Source organism: Dipodomys spectabilis, unplaced genomic scaffold (assembly GCF_019054845.1).
Source record: "Dipodomys spectabilis isolate Male_0828 unplaced genomic scaffold, ASM1905484v1 ptg000018l, whole genome shotgun sequence".
NCBI lineage: Eukaryota > Metazoa > Chordata > Mammalia > Rodentia > Heteromyidae > Dipodomys > Dipodomys spectabilis.
In genome coordinates, this window is record NW_024870695.1 from 4296983 (window position 1) to 4313732 (window position 16750).

Sequence of the window (16750 nt, forward strand, 5' to 3'; positions counted from 1 at the left end):
CTCTTGACAGAGAAAACGTCTATGATGTCTCTCTACCAAACTGAACCTTTATCCTAACCGTTTGTTCTCTCCTCTATCTAGTTAGAGTTGCTCAACCTCAGTGCCATTGACCTTTGGGGGCAGGATCATTCCTTATGGTGGGGCCTGATTTGTGCATGGTAGAACATTTTTGTAGGATCCCAAGTGTTCATACCTATATGCCACTGGCATGGGTGACAGTTATAACAACCAAAATTGTATCTCCAGATGTTATCTTTTGTGGGTGGGATTGCGAACCACTAGCCTAGTCTCACCTTTCTAGTATTTCTGGGTCTCTACCTCCCTCCTCACACATATTACTCAACAGTATTAACTATCCTTTTTTCTCCTATACAGTAAAGTAAACAGCTCCCCATCAACTGGATTCTTTTCATAAATTTTTTATTTTATTTTTGTTGGTCGTAGGGCTTGAACTCTGGGCCTGAGCACTGTCCCTCAGCTCTTCAGCTCAAGGTGAGTGCTCTACCACTTGAGCTACAGTGCCACTTCCAGTTTTCTGAGTGTTTATTGGAGATACGAGTTTCACGGACTTTCCTGCCCGGGCTGGCTTTGAAGCACAGTCCTCAGATTTCAGCCTCCTGAATAGCTAGGATTACAGGCGTGAGCCACTGGCGCCCGGCTTCTTTTCATAAATTTTAAGTGCACTGGTTTCTCCATGATAAACAAACAAACAATACCCTCCTTGGACAGCACTCCTATCTCTAGCCTCCAGGCTTCTCTTCCTCCTTTACCACATCTGTTAAAAATGGGTCATTTGACTGAACCACTGGTGCTCATACCTGTAATCCTAGGTACTCAGGAGGCTGAGATCTGAGGATCGTAGTTCAAAGCCAGCCCTGTTAGAAAAGTCCAGGAGACTCTTGTGTCTGATGAACCACCAAAATGCTGGAAGTAAAGCTGTGGCTCTAGAAGTACAGCACCAGCCAAATAAGAGTGCAAGGTCCTGGTCCTGGGTTCAAGTTCCAGTACTGGCACACACACACACACACAAAGAAAGAGTGGGTTGTTTGATCCTTACTCCCTCAAACATGACCCAAGGCTCTTCCATCTCACCCTGCAGGTTTTAGTGATGTTTTCACTCCTCAATAAATATAGTCCATTCATCAGCTGCTGGACATAAGGCCCACTGGAAGAGAATCAGTTTGAGGAGAATGAAGCTCCTGAGCTTAGTCTTGACTTTGTGGAGTTTCAGATGCCTCAGCTAGCTCCTCGAGATGGTGGCTGGACATTGGGGAAAAAAGGTTAGAGTGAGTGGGGAAGTGTAGGTCAGACAGAAATGTCTGGGTTGCCTACACTGTAGATAGGAACACACAGGTGTGTGCGTGTGTGTGTGTGTATGTGTGTGTGTGTGTGTGTGTTCCTTTTGGAGGAGGAGGAGGAAAAGTCTACATAGGGCTGACTGTGTAACTCAGGTAGACTGCTCACCTAGCAAGTGGGAGGCCCTGGATTCCATTCACATCATTGCAAAAACAAAAACAAAAAAACAAAAAACCCAAAGCCAAATAAGCCCAGTGAGATGGAGACTCCGCACTTACATCAAGGTCGCAGAGGATGCAGAAACTGCTGGTTCAAGTGTCACACTTTAGGAACACTAGTCTGGATGTCTGGGAGGGATGTCAGGCCTCCTAGTGAGGACCCCACCCCCCCTCCCCCATCGGCAGCAGAGAGTGAGTGAGGCCTGGAAGAGGCAAAGGATGCAGGAGGCGGGAGAAGAAGGACCTTGGACTACAATTCCCAGTAATCCTTCCTCCGGTTCGCGTGCGCCTCCTGGAGGAAGCTGAAAGATGCTGAAGGGCGAAGATGCGGAAACCCCAGACTACATCTCCCAGTGATCTTCGCTTCGACTCACGCGCGCCCTCTGGAGGTTGCTGATGGATAGGCGCTGAGGGATCCCCGGACCTTTCCACCGGCACCGGTGAGCACCAGCTAGACAACAGCGGGGCTGCGGGCTGCGGGTTGCAGGTTGCAGCAGCACCTGGAGAATTGAGTGGGAGGCGAGCCGGACAGGTGAGGTGGAGCCGTACGCCCGCACTCTCTTCTGCGCCTCACATGCCTGATCATTCCCGGGCGGGCAAAGGAGTCCCTGAGTCCCAGCGCGGGGACGCAGGACTCCTCTGTGGAAAGACGCGCTGCGGAGATCGTTGCGGTGACCCCAGTTCCTCTCCTGTCCCCAGCCAGACAGGGGCGTTCTGCCTTGTCTTGTCCAGCCTGGAGTGGAGGGATCAGCGTTGCAGGTGGCAGAAGCAGGTGGCCACCCCTCTCCCTTCAGGGCCCAGGGGAGGAGGGTTGGCGCAGCAACCTGGGACAGAGGACCAGATGACCCCTACGACTGTGGCTCTGGGGATGCACCTGCAGTCCTCGCTGTGGTGGGACAGGTGCGTGGGTGCATCCAGCTGGAAACCCTGGGGCTCAGGGAGTCCACTGCACCCGGGCTGGTACTGCCCGAGGGCGCGGAGGGGGGCCGGGGAAAGGTGCTATATGATGGGAGGAGTTGATGAGCCCTCGGCCGTCCTCACAATCACGCAGCTCCGGCCCCCTTGTAGCCCCGAGGGACCAGGACAGAGCGCAGGCTGCGCGTCTCCGGGGCTAGCCGGCGGTGCCACTGAGCAGGGCGCCTGCTGAGCCGCCCCCTCTCCCCGCGACCCCGGCGTCGAGGGCAGGGAGCTTGGACAGGTCCTGGTGCTGCGGAGCCAGCCGCGAGTGCAACAGTAACAATTTTCTTGTCCAGAAGCCTCAGAGACAAAAATTACTTTTATGTGCTTCCCCCCCCCCTTTTTATTAAGCAAGTTTGACTCTGAATATCTGTCTTATTTGTATTTTACGGAAGCTCCATTTGCCAGCACGCAAAGTTTATATAATAAGCAGCATAGGTTTGAAAGAGAAAATATTCCCTTAGAGGGCTCTTCCTTGCCCTCTGTCGGATGCATTACGTGGGACTGACTGGCTGACACGCTTATCCCTCAGTAACTGCAGTAGCTGCAGGGGAGAGATAAAGTGTTTTTGAGCAGAGCCACACACAGCTCAACCCCTCAGAACGATTTTTGGTGTCGCAAGATTTGGTTATCCAGTTTTCAAACACTGTGTTATTGCCATGATTAAGATGGGAAGCAGAATGGGGTGGGGCCCAAGCTTGTCAATCCTAATACCTCAGTCTAGAAAATACTCACTTGGCATGATTAACTCTCAAAACAAGCAAGTTTAAACGGAAGCTGAGCCTCCATCTAAACTCTATGAATGTTCATTTTTAGTTGATTTGTTTAGCTGTTCCAGGTAAATAATTTGTCTATTAAGAAACTCTGTATCTCTTCTTAAGATTTGTGCTTCTTAATTCTTGCCTTCCATCAGCCATACTACAGTATTGACTTTTAAAGTCCAATAGGATGTCTTCCTCTTAGGTTTGGTTTTCGGGGAATGTTATGTCTATATATTTGGAAAGGCTCTTTACCATGTTAGGTGAGTTCCTATTTATTTCTAAATACTAAGATTTTAACAGTCAGGGGTGGGTGCCAATTGTTTTTTTCTCAGCTGCTTTTGTACAACATACATTGATATGATCATGTTGGCTTCCTTGATTGCTAATATAAGTGACAACATTGCTAAATTTTCTTTCTAAAATCCTAGCACATTTAAAAATGCATTTGGGGTTCTTTGATAGATTTTATTTAGGGTTTGATACCTTGATTTAAGGGTGACATTTGTATATAGCTTTAATAAATGAAATCAGTATATAGTTTTCCTCTTTAACCATGTGGTGGTCATAATTAACATTATGCTGTTGTAACTAAGTTGGGAATCTTCCCATCATTTTCTGTGCTCTGGAGTAGAATTTTCTGTTCCTTGAAGTTTAGCAGAATTTTACTACCAACTGCCTGGACTGCTGTTGGTGTTTTTAGGAAGTTGATATCAGTATTTAACTACTTTCACGTTTTTCCCTAACCATTAATATTTCTAGGATCATTATCAGTATTTCTCAGTTTATTATTTTCCTAGCTATATCAATAACGTTACTGATACTTAAAAGTATGTTAGCATAATGTTATATGTAGTATCCTACTGTAAGACAATAAATTTATGTACTTGTGAGATGCTATTTTGTTAATACTAATGTTTAAATGAGGCATTTTCTCTATTTTATTGTCAGATTTGTTGGATGATTGCTTTTTTAATTAATAATTTTTTTTACCAGTCCTGGGGCTTGAACTCAGGGTCTGGTAACTGTCCCTGAGCTTCTTTTGCTCAAGGCTAGTACTCTACCACTTGAGCCACAGTGCCACTTCTGGCTTTTTCTGTTTATGTTGTACTGAGGAATTGAACCCAGGACTTCATGCATGCAAGGCAAGCACTTTACCACTAAGCCACATACCCAGTCTTTTAATTAATACTTCTAAAGAATGCATTTTTGATTTATTGGCCAATCCTATCTATTATTATTTTTACTGTTGTTATTATTATTATTATTGGTTTTGGGGCCTGAACTCTGGGCCTGGATGCTGTCCCTCAACTCTTCAGCTCAAGGCCAGTGCTCTACCCACTAGAGCCACAGCACAACTTCTGCCTCTCTCTCCTGGCTCTCTCTCCCCTTTGTCCCCACCACAACTCAGGGCCTTGTGTTCTTGCCTGGCTTTTTCCACTTAAGGCTAAAACTACCACTCCACTCTGGCTTTTTGGTGATTAATTGGAGATAAGAGACTCACAGACTTTTCTGCCTGTGCTGGCTTCAAATCTCAGTGCTCAGATCTTAGCCTCCTGAGTAGCTGGGATTACAGACATGAACCACCAGTGCCCAGCCATTTCCTGACATAAAAACATGCCAAAGTATGTACAGTCCATGCTAAACACAATAGAGGGGCCTATCAATGGCAGGGTGTGGAGGAACCACTCCACAAAGATGATTTTACTCTTAATTGATCTCTAGTCACTTCAAATGGGCATCATAGAAATGGCGCTGTGGCTCAAGTGGTAGAGCACTAGCCTTGAGCTGAAGGGCTCAGGGACAGCGCTCAGGCCCAGAGTTCAAGCCCCATGACAGACAAGAAAAGTGGGGGGCATCACATCATGCAGTGAACAATATGTAGCTCCAGTATGCCTATCCTACATAACCATTCTAACTGACCCTCTCCCCCTCCACCCCGTTTCCCCCTTCACTCCCCCACCCCCAACTCTGGCCACAGCTGTGCTCATGAGACATATCACTTACTTCCCTTCTGTGGTTATATTGGGCAGTTTTTGTTGCTTATGTCATGCCTGTCTGAGTTTGATGTCCTACCAGATTGGAAATTCTGTGAGGATTAAGCAGAATGTCATACTTAGTTCTATACTTGAAGCCTTCTAGGAGGATGGCATGCTTAGATTTGGTGCCTGTTAATGCTCATTGAAAGAACAGCTAAAAAAAGACATAGGAAGCAATCCCTTCTTCATTCTACCCACTGCTTAATATGAAGCTGATCTTTGTTCTGTACTGGTAATGGTGAGGTAAAGCACCAACCTGGCATTAACTATTCACATTGTCTGTGTTCTACCTGTAGCAGATGACATAATTACATGTTTTCATTGGAAAGAGTTTCTGAGGTCATAGAACCTAAGTGTGGGTTCGGATTGTCAAATCATCTTTTTTTGGGGGAGGAGGTCCACTCATGGGGCTTGAACTCTGGCTGGGCACTGTCCCTCAGCTCTTCAGCTCAAGGCTAGTGCTCTACCACTTGAGCCACAGCGCCACTTCCGGCTTTTTTTCTTTTTGCTTATGTGGTGCTGGGGAATCGAACCCAGGGCCTCATGCATGCAAGGCAAGTGCTCTACCACTGAGCCACCTTCCCAGCCCCAAAATCATCTTTTATTAAAAAAATTAGTGTATATTGATTATACAGAGTAACAATTTTCATGCAGAAACATTTTCATGTATGTAACTTACCTGATCATATTCCGCCCATTACCCTCTATACCTCTTTTCTTCTCAATACCCTCTTTCTTCTATCAACCCACTCTCTAACATGCTGACTTTAATTCCTTCAAGTATATACTTAGGAATGGCTGTGTCATATGGTAATCTTATTTTAAATTATTTTGAGGAACCTCTATATTGATTCCCAAAGTGCTTATGCTAATTTATATTCTCACTATTAGTATGTAAGGGTCCTTTCCCCCAGATTCTTGCCAACATCTATTATTTTTGTTTTTCCAGTGATAGCCATTCTGACTGCAGAGTGGAATTTCATTGTAGTTTTTAAATTTTTAAAATATTTTAAATGTTGTTATACAAATGATATACAGAGAGGTTACAGTTATTTAAGTCAGGTAATGTGTACATTTCTTTTTGGACAATGTCACCCTTTCCCTTGCTCTCTACCAGTTTTTCCCTCTCAATGTAGTTTTGATTTACATTTTGCTACATACTTATTGGCCATTTATACTTCCTCTCTTGAAAAGTATCTTCAGGTCATTTGCCATTTAATTAATTAATTAATTAATTGTTGGTTGTGGGGCTTGAACTCATGGCGTAGGTGCAATCTTTGAGCCTTTTCTCTCAAGGCTAGCAATCTACCACTTTGAGCCACAGCTCCACTTCTGCTTTTCTGGTGGTTAATTGTAAATGAGAGTCTCATGTACTTTTCTACCTGGGCTGGCTTCAAACTGCTCTTGAGATCTCTCTGTCTGTCTGTCTGTCTGTCTGTCTCTCTTTCTCTCTCCAACTCCTACCCCCTGGGGCTTGAACTTAGCCTGGGCACTCTCCCTGAGCTCCTTTTTGTCCAGGCTAGGCCACTTACTGGACATGAGTCTCAGACTTTTCTGTCTGGGCTGGCTTTGAACTGTGATCCTCAGATCTCAGCCTCCTGACAGTAGCTAAGATTACATATGTGAGCCACCGGCACCTGGCTTTTTAAATTTCTTTGGCTGTATACCTTGAAGTAAAGTTATAGGGTCATCTGGTATTGCTTCTGTTTAATCATTTGAGGAACTGCCAGACTGTTTCCCAAAGAGGCTGTATCATTTTATATCCCCACTAGCAGCAAATGGAGGCTCTGATTTTTTTCATTTTTGTCAACATTTGTTATTATTTGATTTTTCTAGTCATTCTAGTGAGTGTGATAGTGTGTGTATGTGCATATGTATATGTGTTTGAGATGGATGTCTTGCTATGTCGCTCAGACTAGCTTCAAACACGTGATCCTCTTGCCTTAGGCTCCAGAGTAGTGAGGATTATATGTACATATCACTATATCTGACTTCATTGTGGCTTGATTTGTATTTCCCCAATGACAATGTACTCAGCATCTTTTTATGTCTTTATTGGCCATTTGTATATTCTTATATACAGAAAATTATATTTATATTCTTTATCTATTTTAGAATTTTTTGTCATAGAGTTATAGATGTTCTTTATATATTATGGATGTTAGCGATCTTAAACCTTATTAGATACACATTTTTTCCCACTGATGGTCCTGGAGATTGAATTCAGGATCATGAGTATGCTAGGCAGGCACTCTATCACTTTTTGTATTTTGAATTTTTTTTTTTTTTTGTCGATCATGGGGCCTGAACTCTGAGCCTGGGCGCTGTCCCTGTGCTCTTCAGCTCAAGGCAAGCGCTCTACCGCTTGAGCTACAGGCCACTTCCGGTTTTCTGGTGGTTTATTGGAGATAAGAGTTTCACAGACTTTCCTGCCTGGGCAGGTTTTGAACCTTGATCCTCAGATCTCAGCCTCCTGAGTAGGTAGTATTACAGGCATGAGCCACCGGCGCCCAGCTTGTATTGGTTATTTTATTTATTTATTTTTTTGGGTCCAGTCGTGGGGCCTGAACTCTGGGCCTGGGCACTGTCCTTCAGCTCTTCAGCTCAAGGCTAGCGTTCTACCACTTGAGCCACAGCGCCACTTCCGGCTTTTTTCTTTTTGCTTATGTGGTGCTGAGGAATCGAACCCAGGGCCTCATGCATGCAAAGCAAGCGCTCTACCACTGAGCCACCTTCCCAGCCCCTGTATTGGTTATTTTTGAGATAGGGTCTCATTTTATTTCTGGCCCATCCTGGACTGCCACCCTCCTATTTGAACTTTCTAGCATTGCTGGAAATGAAAGGCACATGCCACTGCACACAGTCATTGATCGAGATGAAATCTCCTAAACTTGTTTTTGTCCAAGCTGGCCTTGAACACTTATGCTTTGGTGTATTTTTCAGATAGAGTCTTGTATTTTGCCAGGGATGGCCTGCTACTAAAACCCTCCTAGCTACACCTCCTGTATAGCTGGGATTTTAGGCATGCATTACGTTGCCTGACTCAAGGGGAGAAATAATATAATATAATCTATATAATATTAATACTTAGATCTTCATTCAAAGCTTTGAGGTAGAGTTTCAGCATGATAGTAAGTTGTGTGCTTGTGTCTTTCCCATCACCCAGGATTCATGGGAGTCAGGACAATATCTTTTCCATTTTTGTATTCACAGTGGTTTAGCACTGTTTCTGGAACTGAATAAAGATTTTGAATTGTGTTAAATAGGCTTTTAAGTTAGTCATCAAATAATTAAAGCATCTGTTTTATCTTTTACTTCCATCTTTCTTTCTCTCTCTCTCTGTATATGGTTTCTTTTTCTTTCTTTGCCTCTTTCATTCTTTCTTATTTCTCTTCTCCTCCCTTCCTCCCTCCTTCCCTTCTTTCCTTCCTTCCTCTCGCTTTTCATTCTTCTTTTTTCTTCCAGTGCTGACGAATCAAATACAGCTCTGCACATACTAAGCACATGCTCTGCACTGAGCCACACCCCAGTCTAATTTGATTATTTTTGTAATGTTCTGAGTAGGGGATAGTAAACTTGCATAGAAATGTTCACAGGCTGTGTGCACATTATTAAATGTTTCAGAACTCGTTTCTCTTGTTGAACAGAAAGCATTTTATTGGCTTCAGCACCTTGAAAAAAGTTATTACAGGATCTCAGGCTGGTCTTAGCAGGTAGTGGTAAAATGGCGTGATGAATTTAGTCTGAATGCTTATTGAAGGGGACTTTCAAAGCTTTTAGTGGATGGTATGAAAGTTTTCAATCTTTATCTATCTTTTTTAAAAATATAATTTTATTGTTATTATTAAAGTGTTGTACAGAGGGATTTCCATTTTGTAAGTCAGGTCATGAGTACATTTCTTTTTTGGATAATGTCACCTCTTTTTCTGCTTTCCCCCAGTTTCCTACCCTCTGTCCCTACCCACAAGGTTTTTCTTTTTTGACTGACTCTCTTATTACATTTCTTTGGGACTTTGTGTGCATATGTGTGTATGTGCTGCTACTGGAGATTGAACTCAGGACGTGGATGCTGTCCCTTAATTTTTTGTACTCTATCACTTGATCCATGGCTCCACATACAGCTTTTTGCTGGTCAATTAGAGATATGAGTCTCATAGACGTTCCTACCCTGCTAGTTTCGAACCTTTGTCCTCAGATCTCAGTCTCCTGAGTAACTAGGATTATAAGCATGAGCTATCAGTGCCTGGCTGGATGTTTTGAGTCTTTTTTATTTTTTGTCAGTCATGGGGCCTCAACTCTGGGCCTGGGCACTTTCCCTCAGCTCTTCAGCTCCAGGCTAGCACTCTACCATTTGAGCATAGCTCCACTCCTGGCTTTTTCTGCTTATGTGGTGCTAAGGAATTGAACCCAGGGCCTCATGCATGCAAGGCAAGCACTCTACCACTGAGTCACCTTCCCAGCCCCACTTTGAAGCTTTTAAGAGAATCAGATTCCCAATCTCTTTATTACATTTTCATCTGGAAGAGTGTGACAGTAACCTATTCCATTCCAATCAAAATGTCATGATTTTAAACATCACAACATGTCATGTATCAGACATTACATGGTATTCCATTTACATATGCAATTTTATGTTTTTATGTGTGTTGAAACATATTTTAAAAAGATGAAATGAGAAAAATGTACAAAACTCTTTGCTCTTTACTAAATAAATGAAAGATGTTTTATAAGCACTGAACTTTAGTCATCTTAAGGAGACAAGGGAAGCCTCACATCAGAATCTGGAGGTTGTTTTTACTTGATGGAATTGTACTTTGGCACTTTAGTAAGAGTCTCAAATGAAAGGGTAGGTCCAGGCTGAGTCTAGCTTTGAAACTATAATGATAATGGCACTGTAAAGTTGTTTTTTTTCTTTTTAAGTTTACTCTGGGTGGATTTATTCAGAGAACCTAGGAAGAGTGGGTTTATAACTTGCATTTGGGTGAAGGAAGAGAACCTGAAAGATTAAAATATTAAGCACTAAATGTGTGTTTATATGTATGTGTGTGTGTATGTGTGTGTGTACAAGTTATCCATCACCACTAGTTTAAACATGAGGTTTAAAAAGTACTTTATTTTCTATTAAGTTTTTTCCCCAGCAGTAAATTCTTGATTGGGTGCTGGTAGCTTACACCTATAACCTTAACTACTCAGGAGATTGAAGTCTGAGGATCAAGGTTTGAAGCTAGTCTGGGCAGAAAAATCTGAGACACTTTTATCTCCAATTAACTACCAAAATGCTGGAAGTAAAGGTGTGGCTCAAATGGTAGAGCAACTACCATGGGTAAAATTGGTAAGTAAGAGTGTGAGGCCCTGAGTTTAAGACTCAGTACTGGCACACACACCTACCCACACCCACACTCACCCCCCCCCCATATCAAAAAGTTTTAGAAGATGATCTTTTTTGCATGTTGTTAATAAAGACTTATAATTTGGGGCTGGGAAGGTGGCTCAGTGGTAGAGCACTTGCCTTGCATGCATGAGGCCCTGGGTTCAATTCCTTAGCACCACATAAGCAAAAAGAAAAAAGCCGGAAGTGGCTCTGTATAGAGGGTTCACCTTGAGCTGAAGAGCTGAGGGACAGCACCCAGGCCCAGAGTTCAGGCCCCATGACCGGCCCCCCCCCCCCAAAAAAAGACATAATTCATACACATTGTAAAAAAATAAAAAAATGAGGTTGAACATATACATTGAAGAGCTGTTTTATTTTTTTAAATTGTTGTTACCTATTCGTATTTTTATTTCTGATTATTGGTATGCTGTTTTGCCCTTGGGTTGGTTCTTACTCTTTTTTTTTGCCACTCCTAGGGCTTGAACTCAGGGCCTGGGTACTGTCCCTGAGCCTCTTTGTGCTCAAGGCTAGTTGCTCTACCACTTGAGCTACAGTGCCACTTCTGCCTTTTCTGAGTAGTTATTGGAGATAAGAGTCTCATAGACTTTCCTGCACAGGCTAACTTCAAACCATGATCCTCAGATCTCAGCCTCCTGAGTACCTAGGATGTGAGCTATCAGTGCCTGGCCTTACTCTCTATATATAGAAAACTTAACTTTGAGTCTGGAATGAGTAGACAGTGTTTTTCCCCAGTTCATTCAATTATGTTTATTTAACTGTGTTTGTACTGTGTCATAGCTTTTGAGGTTTTATATTACAAATAGAGATTTTCCACTCTAAAGATTATCCTGCATGTCTATTAAGTATATCCTTCCTTCCTTCTTTCCTTCCTTCCTTCGTTCCTTCCTTCCTTCCTTTTCTTTCCTTCCTTCTTTCCTACCTCCCTTCCCTCTCTTTATCTCTCTCCCTTTCTTTCCCTCACTCGCTCCCTTCTTCCTTCCTTCTTTCCTTCCTTCCTCTCTTCTTTCCTTCCTTTCTCTCTCTTCTTTCTCTCTCTTTCTGTCTTTCTGTCTGTCTTTCTTTCGTGTGTTCCAGTAATGGGGCTTGAACCTGGCCACTGTACTTGAGCTTTTCCCACTTACGGCTAACACTCTACCATGTAAGCCACAGCTCTGTTTCCATCTTTTTGGCAGTTAATTGGAGAATCTCACTCACTTTCCTGCCCAGGCTGGCTTCAAACCTTGATCCTCAGCTCTCAGCTTTCTGAGTAGCTAGAATTACAGCCATGAACCACTTTGTACCTTTGTACTATGGCCATCATATACAATTCTCCAATGTGAAAGTCCTCACTCAATAGTAAATTGAGATGATTGGTTTCCTGCACATGCCATTGGCAGGGCCTCTCCCATGTAGCATGCTGTTGGTAGTTCCTCATGTTTGAGTGGTATTTGATAGTGGGTTTTGCTAATGTCTTGTTTTATCTCTAACCAAAACATTATTATTATCTTTGGAGCTCTTCCAAATACCATTCTACTACTGTGTGTTCTGTACCTGATTTTTGTCTCTGAGGAATGCAACTTTGAGTGGTACCTCTATACTATGGTCTTTTCCTTTCAGTAATGAAATGCATCAATTTGTAGGGAAAGACAATATTTTCCCCTGAGGAAAACCATGATTGCTTTGGAGATTCAATAGTTACATGTCACTTAACTACAAGAATACATTCTCAGAAAGAAAGATGTTGGTGTGTGTGTGTGTGTGTGTGTGTGTGTGTGTGTGTGTGTGTGTGTGTGTGTGTGTGTGTGTGTGTACAATTTCAGATCCCAGCCTCCTGAGTAACTAGGATTACAGGTTTGAGCCACCAATGTCATTTGTGCTGGCTAGTTTTGAGACAGGGTTTCACTTCCAGCTCAGGCACATGCCTAGGCTGAGACTTGTCTATTTTAAGTTTCCCATCATGTCGAGGATAACAGATGTGCACCACCTAGACATGGTGTACTTGAGCTGGACATGCTCTTGTTAAGAAGGTATTTCTGGAAAGTCAGCAAAGCTAATTAACCTCAGCCTTGTGTCCTAAGAGAGCAGAATCTAAGCAAGCCACAAAACATAATGAAAATATAAGTTTCTTGAAATTTAAGTGAAAATAAGATACACTGCAAGGAAGCAACCAGCTTGAGATCAATACCCCAAAGCCCTGATACTTTGTTTCACTGCCGTTTTATTTGGGTTAGGGTTAGCTGCAGACAGTTCTTTGTTTGGCATAAACTCTGATTGACAGGCAGAATTTATGTAACATATGTGTATTTGTACATGCTAGGGTTGCCAGGTCAGCCATGTACATGTTCATAATAGAGAACAGTCTCAAAACTAGGTCCTGTATACCGTAGGACCAAGAAATAATTGTAGAATCATTGTCTGTGTCCTTTATGTGTGTGCAGTACGTGGACTCTGCTTGCTGGATGAACCTTCTAGTTATCTGGACTTGATGCCAACTCATCTGACCCTAGGAATTTTATCAGTCCCTTTTGATTGGGCTTACTTGATGAACCATTTGGTGACTTTTTTGACCCTTGTGGTCAGATTGGTCTCACCAGTTATCCTACTACCCACAAATAGCTTCACCCAGGACCCTTATGTGTCTGTCTGCCTCAAATGGGCCTTTTGATCTTTTCTGCCCAATCTAGCCTGGAACCTTGATTCTCCCAAATCTCAGCTTTCCTAGGCTAAGATACCTAAGTACCTAGGATTATAAGTATGAGCCACTGGTGCCCGGCTGCTAATTTTGTTGTTGTACAAACATCATAGTGGACTTACATAATGATGTAACTATGTGTCAATACATGTCATCATTATTACTGGTGGATGAGGTATTACAAATGTTGCTCAGTTCTTAGGATGTGATGTCTAAGATTAGGGTACTTCCTAATCTTTTGCATAGCAAAATACCTGGAAGAGTAGCAAGGGGAAATTTTTTTGGCAGAGTGAAAGTATATCTTGAGGTATGAAGCAAGATAAGGACTGATTGCATTAAAATTGTCAGGGCTAGGAGTTTGACTATCTAAAAAGCTAGGGTTAGTAGGTCATGGTACTGAAGAACTCCCCTTCTGATCCTTCTCCAAATGGTTTGACCACTACAAAATGGTTGCCCTGGTGTGTTCCTGTGCTTTTAAGAAGATGAAAACAAGTACCTATACATTTGAACCTCTTTGTCCTTTCTTGTCTAGCTTCACCAGTAAAAGGTCATAAAGGTCATTATACTCGAGGTACTTATACAACCTTGATATGGGAAGTGGGCTTCATAGGAATATATAGCTGTTGTCATAATTGTTGGTCCCGGATGTAAGCCCTCTGGGGCTCACATGGGTGTCAGCCATCTGGAGTTTTAGGGAATGGAATCTTGTGGCCATAGGATATTTCTTTGTTTCTGCTCATATCTATCTGTCTCCTGGTGCTAACATAATGTTATAAGACCACTGTCATATGAAGTCAGTGATTGACAGAAATGTTATGCAACACATTACTGTACTTTTGAAAATGACAGAAGTGTGATGTGGTTTTCTGTTGTTGCTGTTTGAACATTTTCAAAAAAGCTAAAAGATACTCTGACCTTAAGAGGAAATAGTTCAATAGTTTAATAAATTTCAATTTTTCATTGGACTATAACAGAACACAATGGGTTGAAGCCAACCCAAGCAAGAAAATCTATGAAACTCTTATCTTCAATTAACTACCAAAAAATAAAAGCTGGAAGTGGAGGTGTGAGTGAAGAGATAGACCACTAGCCTTGAGCTAGAGCATAGAGGCAGTGTCTAGGCCCTGAGTTCAAGCTCCAGGACTAGCAGAAAAGAAAAGAGAAAAGAAAAGAGAAAGATTTATTACTTGCAGCAGATAAGGAGAAAATATGAGTTGTTTCCAAAGCAATGCTCTTCAAAGCATGGGGATCTTATTTGGGAGCCTATACATACTCATATAGGAAAGCACTTTAGGGGTAGACATAGTTAAGGAAAGAAAGATGGCAGACACATTTTGGGGCATGCTTAGCTTAACATCATGGTGTATATGTTGGAGACATTAAATACCAGATATAGAAAGGACACTTTGAATGTATGTTAACAGGAGTTTACCCCTAAAGTTACCTGCCTCAATGGCTGAACAATACCTTTAGAATATAACATGGCTCACAATGTATGTATTTCTCCAACACACATCTGAGTTCTGTTCAATGATGAACCCTTACTGGGAGCATGGCAGTGGTAGAATGTCTGCCTAATAAGTATGAGGCTCAGAGTTGAAACCCCAGTACCATCCAAAAGAAAATTGTGTTTATGTTTACATTCTTTAAAGGGCATTTGTTTGTGAAACATGAAAACAGGACTGAATACTTTATAGGCTAGTTCACATAATAAATAGACAATAATAACACCTTTTAATTTTGATGAAATAGGATTTGAACCAGGAGTCTTGTGTTTGCTAGGCAGTGAGTCCCTACCACTTAAGCCATGCCCCAGCCCATATTTTTAAAGCACAGTCAGGTATAATAATTAGATGGTTTAACAGATATGAGTAGATGAATTATATTTGTGGAGAAATAGCTCAAAAAGAAAATAAGAGCCAGGTGCTGGTGGCACATGCCTGTAATTTTAGCTAGTTAGGAGGCTGAGATCTAAGAATCATGATTTGAAGCCAGCTGGGACAGGAAAGTCCACGAGACATTTAATTCCAATTAACCACCAGAAAACTGGACGTGGCACTGTGGCTCAAAGTGGTATAGTGAAAAAGCTCAGGGACAGTGCCCAGGCCCTGAGTTCAAGCCATACAGCCAACAAACAATAACAACAACAACAAAAAAGAAATGAAAAGAAAAGAAGAGGTGGGCACTGGTAACTCATGCTTATAATCCTAGTTACTCAGGAGGCTGAGATCTGAGGATCACAGTTCAAAGCCAGCCTGAGCAAGTAAGTCTGTGAGACTCTTATTTCCAACAAAGCACTGAAAAGTCAGAGTGGAGCTGTGACTCAAATGGTAGAGCACTCACCTTGAGCAAAAAAGCTCAGGGACAGTGCCCAGACTTGAGTTCAGCCCCAGGATTGGTACACAGACAAAAAAAAAAACCAGCTTTAAAATTATAGTCATCTGAAATACAACCTAAGTCTTTGGATGAGATTCAACAAAGACAATGGGTCAGTACGTAAGACCCAAAACATTCTAATCCTTTCCCCAGAACTGAGCTTCCTAGCTACCTTATGTAGCCTCTCCCCAGCTCCCACTGGAGATACGGGTTTCTAAGTCTTTGGCTTCCAGGATTTTTTGGGCTGTGATTTCTAGGATTTTAGATGTGAGGGATTTTGATCTCTCAAGACTTCAACAGGATTTCAGCTTTCAAGTTCGTATGATTTGAGTTTAAGATCAACTTCTCAACCATCTGTGTGTTCTGGTTACATTGTGACTAGATGGTGGTGGAGGCCCCCTGACTGCTAGCTGTGAACTCAATAGACCTTTGAAGACACAACCTTTAGGAATCTCAATATTCAGTATCTATAAATCAATAACACCCTAGTTTATCTACAGTGATGCCTCAGGATGGTTGGCTGAACAATACCTGTAAGGAAGTGGACTTTTTCTTTTCACAGATTCTTTAAGTTATTACTATTCCTATTTAGATAATGCTTTCTCCTGTTTCCTGTAATTTATTGACTTTGGTCCCATTATTCCTTCATTTATTTAGTAAATGTTGACTAAGGCTTGCTGTGCCCTAAGCAATTTGAATATAAACTTTTCTCTTAGACTGGGGCCATTCTGTACTTTGCTACTTGTTTTCCTTCTTACTTAGCATGTTCCACATGCACAAACTATTTTAAGTATGTCCTTGTGTCAAATATCATCCTCCAGTCTACACATATCATAACAGTCTTAATGCTTTGTATATGGATTCCGAAGTTTGAGTAAAAAAATCCTATTATAACTTACAAAACATTTTCTCTGAGAGAGACAGAGAGAGAGAGAGAGAGAGAGAGAGAGAGAGAGAGAGAGAGAGAGTGCAGCTTGTCCTGGGACTTGAACTCTCAGGGCCTTGTATTCTTGTTTAGTTTTTTTTGCCCCAGGTTGGTGCTT

At 42.2% G+C, this 16750-nt stretch overlaps 1 protein-coding gene across 8 annotated transcripts in view; it reads left to right on the forward strand.

Moving 5' to 3' along the window:
* Positions 1 to 1979: 1979 nt before the first annotated feature.
* Specc1 (sperm antigen with calponin homology and coiled-coil domains 1) overlaps positions 1980 to 16750 on the forward strand; it is a 246676-nt gene continuing 231905 nt past the window's right edge. For 6 of the 8 annotated variants that reach the window (XM_042673715.1, XM_042673718.1, XM_042673720.1 and 3 more), the window contains exon 1: positions 1980 to 2046. The gene's annotated coding sequence lies outside the window, so the exon portion shown is untranslated. Of the gene's footprint in view, positions 2047 to 3270; positions 3310 to 3470; positions 3493 to 16750 lie in introns of those variants that run through there. The other 2 variants (XM_042673716.1, XM_042673717.1) reach the window with 2 other exon arrangements.